The sequence below is a fragment of the Dendropsophus ebraccatus genome, chromosome 6, assembly GCF_027789765.1.
Source record: "Dendropsophus ebraccatus isolate aDenEbr1 chromosome 6, aDenEbr1.pat, whole genome shotgun sequence".
Classification (NCBI taxonomy): Eukaryota; Metazoa; Chordata; class Amphibia; order Anura; family Hylidae; genus Dendropsophus; species Dendropsophus ebraccatus.
Genome location: NC_091459.1, coordinates 48,426,103 through 48,439,201, shown reverse-complemented (window position 1 = coordinate 48,439,201; position 13,099 = coordinate 48,426,103). Strand labels below are relative to the sequence as shown.

At 47.2% G+C, this 13,099-nt stretch overlaps 2 non-coding genes and 1 pseudogene across 2 annotated transcripts; all 3 read left to right on the top strand.

The window, feature by feature from the left end:
* Positions 1 to 636: 636 nt before the first annotated feature.
* On the top strand, positions 637 to 821 carry LOC138796183 (U2 spliceosomal RNA). Its single transcript, XR_011363770.1, has one exon. It is a non-coding gene; the product is annotated as a U2 spliceosomal RNA (small nuclear RNA).
* A 612-nt stretch (positions 822 to 1,433) lies between these two features.
* On the top strand, positions 1,434 to 1,617 carry LOC138796160 (U2 spliceosomal RNA). Its single transcript, XR_011363761.1, has one exon. It is a non-coding gene; the product is annotated as a U2 spliceosomal RNA (small nuclear RNA).
* A 2,446-nt stretch (positions 1,618 to 4,063) lies between these two features.
* Positions 4,064 to 4,239, top strand: LOC138796081 (U2 spliceosomal RNA; annotated as a pseudogene).
* Positions 4,240 to 13,099: the final 8,860 nt, after the last annotated feature.

Genomic DNA, 13,099 nt, shown 5'->3' with positions numbered 1-13,099 from the left:
ATATAGTAGCCAGCCCTCCCAATAGTGTTTTATATAGTAGTCAGCCCCCCATAGTCTCATATAGTAGCCAGCCCTCCACTGTATTCTCATTTAATAGCCAGCCCTCTGCCATAGTCTGTTATATAGTAGCCAGCCCTCACCCATAGTCTCTTATATAGTAGCAAGCCCTCCCCAATAGTCTCATATAGTAGCCAGCCCTCCCCCATAGTCTCTTATATAGTAGCAAGCCCTCCCCCACAATATCATATACTTGCCAGCCCTCCCCCATAGTTCTTTATATAGTAGCCAGCCCTCCTCCATAGTCTCTTAAAAAGTAGCCAGCCTTCCTCAGTAGTCTCATATAGTAGCCAGCCCTCCCGCATAGTCTCTTATATAATAACCAGCCCTCTCCATAGTCTCATATATTAGCCAGCCCTTCCCCCTAGTCTCTTATATAGTAGCTATGGCGGGCCAGATGTAATTCAAACTCTGAATTGCCTGGTGGGCCAAAAATGATGGCACTGCGGGCCAGAGTTTGACATGACTGATATAGACCGATGGATAAACGGAGAGACAGATGCAGGTAGACAGAACGAGGCAGGAAGACAGACAGGCACGCAGGCAGACAGAGACAGGAACACAGAGGCAGGCAGAGACAGACTCTCAATAATAATAATAATAATGATAAATCTGTTCGTATCAGTTTAATATCTAATACGTCCCCTATCTGGGCACCATATATTGAATGGATTTTTAGAACAGGGAGATGGTAAAAGAGCTTGCTCTGTCCTCTCCAGGCACTGACCTGGTATTGCAATGCTTCCAGGTTCAGTTCACCCCCCAAATGTGTTGTCTAAAACAGAATTCCTCAAGGGTGCACAGCCGCATCCGAAACGGCATTGCAACAAACACTCCCCAAGTGGGGTGTGCAGCTGCACCCCAAGATTTAAGGCTTGGCATTGCTAATAAAAGTTTGTTTGGTAAACACTTGTTTGTCTCTGGCAGCCTGTTGCCATGGCAACAAAGTTGTTTACCACTAGCCTGCCAGGGCAGGGCTGGTGATGTCATCAAGGCTGTGCTGACATATACAGCTGACAGAAAGGCTAGCAGTTCATTTGCAGGCAGGAAACCATGTAGGTAGGCTGGTTGGTTGTTCTGTTGCTTGCCAGCAAGGAAGACGCAGGTAGGTGCGGATTAAACCATTTTATTTGGATTCTTTGGAGGCCAGTGTAGGGTTTTGTTAATACGGCTGCACCGATGAGAATTCACCATAGTTATTCTTTAATAAATACAGTAGTTATCAATGTGTAGCTATCTATATATAGATTAGATACATAGATAATCATATAGACCGATGGATGGATGGAGAGGCAGACAGATGCAGGTAGACAGAATGAGGCAGGAAGGCAGACAGAGAGAGACAGGCAGAGACAGGCAGACAGAGGCAGGCAGAGACAGACTCTCATTAATAATAATAAAAATAAATCTGTTATTATCAGTTTAATATCTGATACGTCCCCTATCTGGGGACCATATATTGAATGAATTTTTTGAACAGGGAGATGGTAAAAGAGCTTGCTCTGTCCTCTCCAGGCACTGACCTGGTATTGCAATGCTTCCAGGATGAGTGCACCCCCCAAATGTGTTGCCTAAAAACAGAACCCCTCAAGGGTGCACAGCCGCACCTCCAAATAAAGTCAGCTGCACCCGAAACAGCATTGGAAGGCTTGGCAATGCTAATAAAAGTTTGTTTTTGGTAAACACTTGTTTGTCTCTGGCAGCCTGTTGCCATGGCAACAAAGTTGTTTACCACTAGCCTGCCAGGGCAGGGCTGGTGATGTCATCAAGGCTGTGCTGACATATACAGCTGACAGAAAGGCTAGCAGTTCATCTGCAGGCAGGAAACCAAGCAGGTAGGCTGGTTAGTTGGTTTCTTGCCAGCAAGGAAGATGCAGGTAGGTGCCTTTTAAACCTTTTATTTGGATTCTTTTGGCCCAGTGTACACTTTCGTTAATACGGCTGCACCAATGAGAATTCACCATAGTTTTTCTTTAATAAATAGTTATCAATGTGTAGCTCAGGGCCATATTTACCACTAGGCACCCGTGGTCCGTTGCCTAGGGCAGCACCATGCAGGAGGGCTGCAGCAGGGGGACAGAAAAAACTAATTTTTTTGTTTTTATTTTTTTAGTTTCCCTCCTCCCGTTCAGACTTGGCAGTAAATTTGGTGTCTTTTCCAGGGGGGTGGGGGGTATGGTGGTATTGGTCAGGTCTGGTATCGCCAATAGGTGAGTGTAGATGGGGCGTCTTCAGGTTTAGTGCCTAGGGCAGCAGCAGCTGTTAATACAGCCTTGGTGTAGCTATCTATATATAGATTAGATACATAGATATTTATATAGACCAGGGGTGTCAAAACTCAAATACACTGTGGGACAAAATTAAAAAATTGGACAAAGTCACGGGCCGACCTTGATAATTTTTGAAGAGTGAGTGTGGCGGTCTTGGCACTGTCAGAGAAGCATGCGGTGTTCCTGGCACTGTCAATGGTGTGCATCCCCCAGCCAGGTGTACTATGATAAATGACACCAAAAATTGCTATAATATGATTAAAACCAACCCAAGTAATACCCAACCCCCCAAATATTGCCCTATGTAGTAGCCAACCCAACCAAAACTGCCCAACATAGTAGCCAGCCCTCCCAGTAGTGCCAAAATAAGGGCCAGCCCCCCAAGGTCCCATATAGTAGCCAGTCCTCCAAAATAGTCTCCTATAGTAGCTAGCCCTCCCCAGTAGTCTCATATAGTAGCCAGCCCTCCTTAGTAGTCTCATATAGTAGCAAGCCCTCCCCTGTAGTCCCATATAGTAGCCAGCCTTCCTCTATAGTCTCTTATATAGTAGCCAGCCCTGCCCCATAGTCTCTTATATAGTAACCAGCCCTCCCCCATAGTTTCATATAGTAGCCAGCCCTCCCCATAGTCTCACATAGTATCCAGCCCATTCCCATAGTCTCTTATATAGTAGCCAGCCCTCCTCATAGTCTCTTATATAGTAGCCAGTCCTCCTCATAGTCTCTTATATAGTAGCCAGCCCCCCTATAGTCTCTTATATACTAACCAGCATTCCCCAATAGTCTCATATAGTAGTCAGCCCTCCCCAGTAGTCTCATAGAGTAGCCAGCCCTCCTCAATAGTCTCCCATAATAGACAACCATCCCAATAGTCTCCTATAGTAGACAGCCCTCCCCAATAGTCTCATACCGTAGCCAACCCTCCCCTGTAGTCTCATATAGTAGCCAGCCCTGCCCCATAGTCTCTTATATAGTAGCCAGCCCTCCCCCATAGTCTCTTACAGTAGCCAGACCCCCATAGTCTCATATCGTAGCCAGCCCTCCCCGTAGTCTCATATAGTAGCCAGCCCATTCCCATAGTCTCTTATATAGTAGCCAGCCCTCCCATAGTATCTTATATAGTAGCCTGCCCTCCCCATAGTCTCTTATATAGTAGCCAGCCCATTCCCATAGTCTCTTATATAGTAGCCAGCCCTCCCATAGTATCTTATATAGTAGCCAGCGCTCCCCGTAGTCTCATATAGTATCCAGCCCTGCCCCAAAGTCTCTTATATAGTAGCCACCCCCAGTAGTCTCATATAGAAGCCAGCCCTCCCACATAGTCTCATATAGTAGCCAGCCCACCCCATAGTCTTTTATATAGTAGCCAGCCCACCCAATAGTCTCTTATATAGTAGCCAGCCCACCCATAGTTTTTTATATGGTAGCCAGCCATTCCCAATAAACTCATATAGTAGCCAGCCCTCCCCCATAGTCTCTCTTTTATAGTAGCCAGCCTTCCCCCATAGTCTCTTAGGCTGGCTACTATATGAGTTTATTGGGAAGGGCTGGCTACTATATAAAAAACTCTGAATTGCCTGGTGGGCCAAAAATGATGGCACTGCGGGCCAGAGTTTGACATGACTGATATATACCGGTGGATAAACAGAGAGACAGATGCAGGTAGACAGAACGAGGCAGGAAGACAGACAGGCACGCAGGCAGACAGAGACAGGCACACAGAGGCAGGCAGAGACAGACTCTCAATAATAATGATACATCTGTTCGTATCAGTTTAATATCTAATACGTCCCCTATCTGGGCCCCATATATTGAATGGATTTTTAGAAAAGGGAGATAGTAAAAGAGCTTGCTCTGTCCTCTCCAGGCACTGACCTGGTATTGCAATGCTTCCAGGTTCAGTTCACCCCCCAAATGTGTTGCCTAAAACAGAACCCCTCAAGGGTGCACAGCCGCATCCGAAACTGCATTGCAACAAACACCTCCCAAGTGGGGTGTGCAGCTGCACCCCAAGATTTAAGGCTTGGCATTGCTAATAAAAGTTTGTTTGGTAAACACTTGTTTGTCTCTGGCAGCCTGTTGCCATGGCAACAAAGTTGTTTACCACTAGCCTGCCAGGGCAGGGCTGGTGATGTCATCAAGGCTGTGCTGACATATACTGCTGATAGAAAGGCTAGCAGTTCATTTGCAGGCAGGAAACCATGTAGGTAGGCTGGTTGGTTGTTCTGTTGCTTGCCAGCAAGGAAGACGCAGGTAGGTGCGGATTAAACCATTTTATTTGGATTCTTTGGAGGCCAGTGTAGGGTTTTGTTAATACGGCTGCACCGATGAGAATTCACCATAGTTTTTCTTTAATAAATAGTTATCAATGTGTAGCTATCTATATATAGATTAGATACATAGATAATCATATAAACCAGGGGTTAAAAAATTGGACAAAGTCACGGGCCAACCTTGATAATTTTTGAAGCCCGAATGTGGCGTTCCTGGCACTGTCAGAGAAGCATGCAGTGTTCCTGGCACAGTCAGCGGTGTGCGTCTCCCAGCCAGGTGTACTATGATAAATGACACCAAAATTGCTATAATATGATTAAAACCAACCCAAGTATTACCCAACCCCCCAAATATTGCCCTATGTAGTAGCCAACCCAACCAAAACTGCCCGACATAGTAGCCAGCCCTCCCAGTAGTGCCAAAATGGGGTCCAGTCCCCCAAGGTCCCATATAGTAGTCAGTCCTCCAAAATAGTCTCCTATAGTAGCCAGCCCTTCCCAATAGTCTTATACAGTAACCAGCCCTCCCCTGTAGTCTCATATAGTAGCCAGCCTTCCCCTATAGTCTCTTATATAGTAACCAGCCCTCCCCATAGTCTCATATAGTAGCCAGCCCTCCCCCATAGTCTCATATAGTAGCCAGCCCTCCCCCATAGTCTCATATAGTAGCCAGCCTTCCCCCATAGTCTCATATAGTATCCAGCCCATTCCCATAGTCTCTTATATAGTAGCCAGCCCTCCCTATAGTCTCTTATATAGTAGCCAGCCCTCCTCATAGTCTCTTATATAGTAGCCAGCCCCCCTATAGTCTCTTATATACAAGCCAGCCCTCCCCAATTGTCTCATATAGTAGTCAGCCCTCCACAGTAGTCTCATATAGTAGCCAGCTCTCCTCAATAGTCTCCTACAATAGACAACCCTCCCAATAGTCTCCTATATTAGCCAGCCCTCCCCAATAGTCTAATACAGTAGCCAACCCTCCCCTGCAGTCTCATATAGTAGCCAGCCCTGCCCCATAGTCTCTTATATAGTAGCAAGCCCTCCCCCATAGTCTCTTACAGTAGCCAGATCCCCCATAGTCTCATATCGTAGCCAGCCCTCCCCGTAGTCTCATATAGTTGCCAGACCATTCCCATAGTCTCTTATATAGTAGCCAGCCCTCCCCATAGTCTCTTATATAGTAGCCAGCCCTGCCCCATAGTCTCTTATATAGTAGCCAGCCTTCCTCAATAGTCTTATACAGTAGCCAGACCCCCCTTAGTCTTATATCGTAGCCAGCGCTCCCCGTAGTCTCATATAGTAGCCAGCCTTCCCCATAGTCTCATATAGTATGCAGACCTCCCCAATAGTCTCATATAGTATCAGCCCTGCCCCAAAGTCTCTTATATAGTAGCCACCCCCCAGTAGTCTCATATAGTAGCCAGCCCTCCCACATAGTCTCATATAGTAGCCAGCCCTCCCCCATAGTCTCATATAGTAGCCAGACCTCCCCCATAGTCTTTTACATAGAAGCCAGCCTTCTTCCATAGTCTCATAACGTAGCCAGCCCTCCCCTATAGTCTCTTATATAGTAGCCAGCCCTCCCCATAGTCTTTTATATAGTAGGCAGCCCACCCCATAGTTTCTTATATAGTAGCCAGCACCCCTCCATTTTTTTTTATATAGTAGCCAGCCCTTCCCAATAAACTCATATAGTAGCCAGCCCCCCCTTAGTCTCTCTTATAGTAGCCAGCCTTCCCCCATAGTATCTTAGGCTATGTTCACACTACGTAAAACTACAGCCGTAGTTCTCGCCACAGAACTACGACCGTAGTTTTATGGATTGGAAAAATGCCTTATTTTCAATGGGATCCCGGCCACAGCGTACACACATCGTATGCACTCTGGCCGCGATCCCATCCGGCGCCGGAAAAAACTGACATGTCAGTTTTCTGCGGCCAGAATTCAGTGAATTCCGGCCGCAGAAAGACCTGTCAGTTCACACAGTGAAGCAAGTGGCTCCGGCCACTTGCTTCACTGTGGGCTGTGGGAAGCTCTGATGCGGGCGCACGCTGATGCGCCTGCAGTGTCCCAGAACAGCCCTCTTATCCTCACACTTTTATTATGACCGGCTCTGTTCTGGAAAGCTATGGTCCACTGCAAACTGCATGTATTGTTTCACCCCCCCTGCAGTATTCAGGTCTGCTATTCCATTCATTTCTTGTATGCATATTCAGTTATCAGTGCCTAATGGTATTATGTCGCCCCCTAGCGTTCAAGTATGGTACTTCTCATGTATATTTCTCTGTATATGCCTAATGGTGTGATGATGCAATGGCTGAATGTCACGTGACTGTGCCCTGTTGCCATGGTACCCCCAACGGTCATCAAGTTTTGGCTGGGGTTACCATGGTACTTCCTGTTTTGTTCTCCACCTTCAGGGGACAAGTTCTGTGTCTGTTCTCTCTCCCTGCTAAGAGAGAGGCCTGCGTGTGCTCTGCTGCTCCAGTCCACTGGCTGTGTTCCTGTCTCAAGATTCTCATCTGGGTGTCGATTCTTCAGTCATTCCTCTCATCATCTTCTCTAATCATCAACAGCAAGTATTTCATTCAAGTCTTATTCCACCCAGCATCCCATCTTCAGTTTCACTACTACTCCCATCATTCAGCACGCTACTCTCACAGCCTATTGCAGCATCACCCATTGCTCTGCTTTATTCAAGTTTGCCTTATACCCGGTTGCATCCAGAGAGATTGTTGCTACTAGTTACCACCGTTACAATAAATATACAACTACCGTTGTTTCTGAACCTTGGCATTGGTGTGAAAATTGGTGCCCTGACTAAGGACAACGAAGAATCGCATGCCTAGTCTCCGCTTGGTCAGGAGCCCGGTTTACAACCATCTAGCTAGCAGCTGCCCCGGTTCATGCCCACAACAACACCCTCTCAGCGGAGTGGCCCCTAGGGGCCCGGGCATCGAATTTTTTGCGCCACGAACAGGATACAGACTGCGTTGTGCCCGCTCCAACTATCCCTCAGAGGCGCACTACAACTACCAGAAAGACTTTGCCTAGCGTGCTGCTGCTAAAGTGGACAGTTTTCTGCATTATCATGGGTGTAATTGAGGTGCCTTGGGTCCTAGGCTGTACACAAGATGGCCGCTGTCTTCGGCAATTTCTAACAGCGCCATACCGCAGAGAGGAGGGGGTTAACCGTTGTGCCATTAAAGAGCGGGAATCACCCGGCGCCATAGACTTTGCATTGACTGCTCCCGATTGGCTGCCTGTGCCGGATGACGTCATTGTTGCTGGGCAGACTACTGGGCTGGAACTTCAGCCTCTGCGCTCTGCCTCCTCCCAGGTCCTCAAGACCACGCCAGTGTGTAGCAAGATGGTGGCCCACAAGGAACGTTTGCCTGCAGCCGCAGCTCCCGTGATACCGGAGCTGCCGGAGAGCATACCGCCACGTAATCCTGCCTGCCTGCTAGCACCGCGCCCATCCGACAGCGACACCAGCTGGGGGGCCTCCACTCCAGCCTCCGCTAATCAAGACGGGGAATTCACGCCGGGTGCCAGCATCTCGCCGAAACCGGACTGTTCCAGTGCCTCCGACTCAGCCTTCTCTACCGGAGGATCCACGTCACCAGAGGGCGGTCCGTACGTAAGTGACCTAACTTTCTTGTCCCCCGTCCCAGGTCTCAAAGTAAAGGATTCGGCCAAGGCTCCAGTGTCCCCGGGTCTGTGGCGGCCTCCAGGGCGTGATTCGCCGCCCCTGCCGCAATGGATGCTCGGGCGTGGGCCTAAGATAATGCAGCTGATCCAGGACATTCAGCAGGCCCTTGCTGCCCTGTCGCCTGCCACTAAAGCTGCGACCGCCATGCCCACTGCAGCACCTGCAGCTCCCACTACAGCAGGGCAGTCCACAGCAGCTAACACTGCCTCTTCCACAGCCGTGGCTAAAGCCACCAATGCTTCTACTACCGTCACCTATAATGTGGCCCCTGTCATTTCACCTATAACTACTGTGACCCCCAGCATTGTGGTCACCACTGTCTCCAGCGATGCTTCTGCTTCAGGCCCTCCACGCCTCTACTACCCATGGCAGAAGAAGGAGAAGGGGCCTAATGAGGTTCCTCCCGCCTCTTCACAATAATTCGCTGTAGAGACCAAAGTCCTTAAACTGTTCCTGTTTTGTTTGTTGTTATTGTATGATTCAAACAGTTCTCTGCAACGTTCAAGGTCCGTGCCTGGTCCTCCTGACCAAGAACTTTGTCTATTATCCAGCTATGTGCTGATGGACACTCAACTTATTATATTGTTCTCTAGTGCCTGTCCCAGAGCCTTTACATGGACAATGGTCTAATTGCCTGAAAGAGACTCTACCACAACAGAGACACTTACCCAGTTCTTCCTAAAGCACTTTCATGATTATGTGATTGTCAGAAGTTGATTATTGCACTACAGTAGTCAAAAAGGTTATTTTCATATCAGAGTCATATCTATATATTTTCTTCCTCTGAGTAAGCAGAAAAGTCATTTAGATTTAGTCTCAGAGTAAAGTATGTCTTTTGAAAAAGTATTTCTTCTCACAGTGTATATTTTCATGTCAGAGTCAAAGTTTCCTCCTCCTCTGAGTAAGAAGTCAGTATGTATGTATAGCCTCAGAAAAAGTCTATTTTCTAAAGAGTATATTTTCAAAGAGTGTATTTTCTCACAGGGGTATTCTATTTCCTTCATATATTGTATTGTGGTATTCTCTTCTGGAAAGATTCCTTTGAGCCAGTTCTCCTCCGGACCTCACAGTATTTGTGGCCTGCTGTGTTTTTCCCTTCCTTGTGTCTCCATTGTTTGTCTATCCCTGTTTTGTCCCAACATAGTAGTTGCTGCACATAGTCCCACTCAACGCTTACACTTGTCCATACATACTGCACCTTGGATACCTTTTCGTGTGCAAGGCCTCTTGAGCAATTGAGTTGTATGACTGTTTGGTGTGTACGGAAGCTTCCAAATGTATGCCTGTGTTTGTTATTTTATTCTTTTGTCTTCCAGGTGTCCAAGTCACTTCACACAGACACCCAAGGCAGTACACAGGTCTTCACATTCTTTTTCCAAACGTATTTAATTGAAAACCTACTGTGTAAACTGACTGGAATTGAGGGTCGCCCGCCAGCAGTTAAGTAGTCCTGACTTCCATGTCAGATGGTCCACGCACTAACTACCTGTAACCAGAGTACGATAGGCACCCCTAGGCAGGGCCGGACTGGGACTTAAAGTCAGCCCTGGCAGTCAAAGCCCGGCAGCCCACATACCATATCATGGATGAAAAATATGCGCTTCATTTAGCTGTGTCCCCACTACTCCCTTATACATGTGAACCCCACCATCAGCACCTAAAAATAATGCTATAACATAATCTGCTGCGGATTTGATGCCGCATATTTATGCATTCATTTCAACTGATTACATCAGAAGCATCAAATCTGCATTGGATTAGGTATGAACGTGCCCTTAAAGGGAACCTGTGGGGTCTATACCAAGTACACAGCTGTAGATCCCAGCGTACAGATCAGGGACTGGATCTTTAGTCCAGTGTAAACCTCTATAATCATTCTTTTCATTACCAGCTGAAGTGTCAGAGGTGGAGCCACAGCGGCTGCTGTTGTGAAACTTTAGTTGGTAATGAAAAGGACAATTATAAATAAAAGTTTACACTGGACTAAAGGTCCTGTCAGTGATATCTCCCTCACACCTGTCTGCTGAGATCTACAGCCCTAGACCTGGAATGGACCTCACAGAATCCCTTTAAGGCTATGTGCACACTGAGGAAAAGGTGAGGAATTCAGCTTGAAATTCCTCCCGTAAAAAATGTACAGAGCAAAGTCCCATTGTGTTCAATGGGTTTTCTGCTCTGTTGTTCACACTGCAGAATTTCCGAGCAGAATTTTCTGCTGTAGATCTGCTAAAGAAAGGCGGCGGAGACGGCAGAAACGTCGCATCAGACTCAGCTTGCTGTGTTGCACTGTTTACTGCTGTTTTTGGACATGAAATAAATCACAACGTTTGAATTCTAAGCTGTGCTGTGGGGAATTCCTTGCTATATACAACGGGCTCCTGGTCAAAGCCATCCCTGCTGGCACTCGGATCCACTACTGGTATAGTGCTACCTATATACTGTGATATCTATCTATCTATCTATCTTTCGTATAATTAGGGCCCAAGGAAAAATTTTAGGCATATATAATGGTAACATAGGTAAGAATTTTCTGTGCATGATAATACAGTCATAGTTAATAACACCAGTAAGCAAATATTATCACCATACTGTACACATTACTACCATACTGTTACCAAGCAAACCCACCAATATTCCAATACTACCAGTATATAAGTAACAAAGTATATCACCACACCATGAGCACGGCCATTATCACCACACCATGAGCACGACCATTACCACCACACCATGCGCCCGGCCATTACCACCACACCATGCGCCCGGCCATTACCACCACACCATGCGCCCGGCCATTACCACCACACCATGCGCCCGGCCATTACCACCACACCATGCGCCCGGCCATTACCACCACACCATGCGCCCGGCCATTACCACCACACCATGAGCCCGGCCATTACCACCACACCATGAGCACGGCCATTACCACCACACTATGAGCACGGCCTTTACCACCACACCATGAGCACGGCCATTATCACCACACCATGAGCACGGCCGTTACCACCACACCATGAGCACGGCCATTACCACCACACCATGAGCACGGCCATTACCACCACACCATGAGCACGGCCATTATCACCACACCATGAGCACAGCCATTACCACCACACCATGAGCACGGCCATTACCACCACACCATGAGCACGGCCATTATCACCACATAATGACTAACACCCAGTAGCGAAAATAGGGGGGGGCAAAGGGGGCGGTCGCTCCCGGGCCCACTCAGGCAGGGGCCCACTGAGGTCTCAGACGCTTAATGCTGTCTGCAAAAGCTATTTCTTTTGCAGACAGCCTTAGCACCTGTGTAGTGGGCCCCTAACACGGCAACAGCACCTGGTAATAGCGGGCCCCCTGCTCATCAGGGGCCCACTCAGCCATCGGATGCAGTGCCCGGCCAGGGCTGGATCTTCTCCCTGTTCTCTTCACTTCCTCCTCCACGCTGCTTCCTGCTCTGCTGCTGGCCCCTCCCCCACTGTCCGACAGAGCATGGTATGAGGAGGAGAGAGCTGGAGGGATCCTGTCGTCTATGGCTGCCAGGAACTGAGAAGAAGTGCAGCAGCAGCTGTAAGTGATCATCATCAGTGTCTGTGTTGCTGGAAGTTGTCAGGTACAGAGTGAGGACTGTGTGAGAGAGCACACAGCACACACAGCACACACCACACACACACACACACACACACACACACACACACACACACAGCAGCCATTTATAGATATAGCAGTGGCCAAATGACCAGGAGTATGTATATATATTATATATATATATATATATATATATATATATATATATATAGATATAGATATAGATATATATATACTCCTGGTCATTTGGTCACTGCTGTATATAAATGGCTCCCCCTGGTCATTTGGTCACACACATATGTCTATATATATGGCCCCCCCTGGTATTTGATCACTGCTGTGTGTGTATATATATATATATATATATATATATATATATATATATATATATGTGGCTCCACCTAGTCATTTGATGACTGCAATATATATATATATAGCTCCTCCTGGTTATTTGGTCCCTGCTATATATATATATATATACAGCTCTGCTGGAGGGCCTCAGTGTGACACCCTTGCTGTAGTCAGTATAATGGAGGTCATTTTTTTGTGGTTCTATATGTGAAATGTAGAAGCCTCTTACACAGCTTTTTATCCTTATTCACTATGAATAATGTTGAAGAATATTCCCTTTATTATTCAGAAATTCGTGTCACCTGCTGGGGTTTCCTATGAGTAACATAACCGGTTGGGGGCCCACTCAGACTCACTCACCCACCCTAGGCTGAACCCCTAGCTACGCCCCTGCTAACACCACTATACCTCGACTCACTATATAAAACACTAATATTACCAATAATACAAGTAATACCATGCCCACTACTCTCACCATACAGTGACTGGACAATACCACTATACTGTCACCAAATAACAGCCAATATAAAAGACCAATATTCTCCCAAAGCAGTGACCATAGAACACAGGTGTCACACTCCGGCCCTCCAGCTGTTACATCACTACAAATCCCTTCATGCCTGGACAGCTAAAGCATGACGGGAATTGTAGTTTTGTAACACCTGGAGGGCCGGAGTGTGACACCCCTGATACAGAAGTAGATCCCAGCTGTATAAAGGTTCTGCAGACCTTATAAGTGATTATAGTGCAGTTACATCCTGTGACTCACGTCTTCTCTGCATGAAGAGACGTCCACTTTTCCTTTTCTTTTCCATCTGGCTCCGGCCATCATGAAGGCTTCT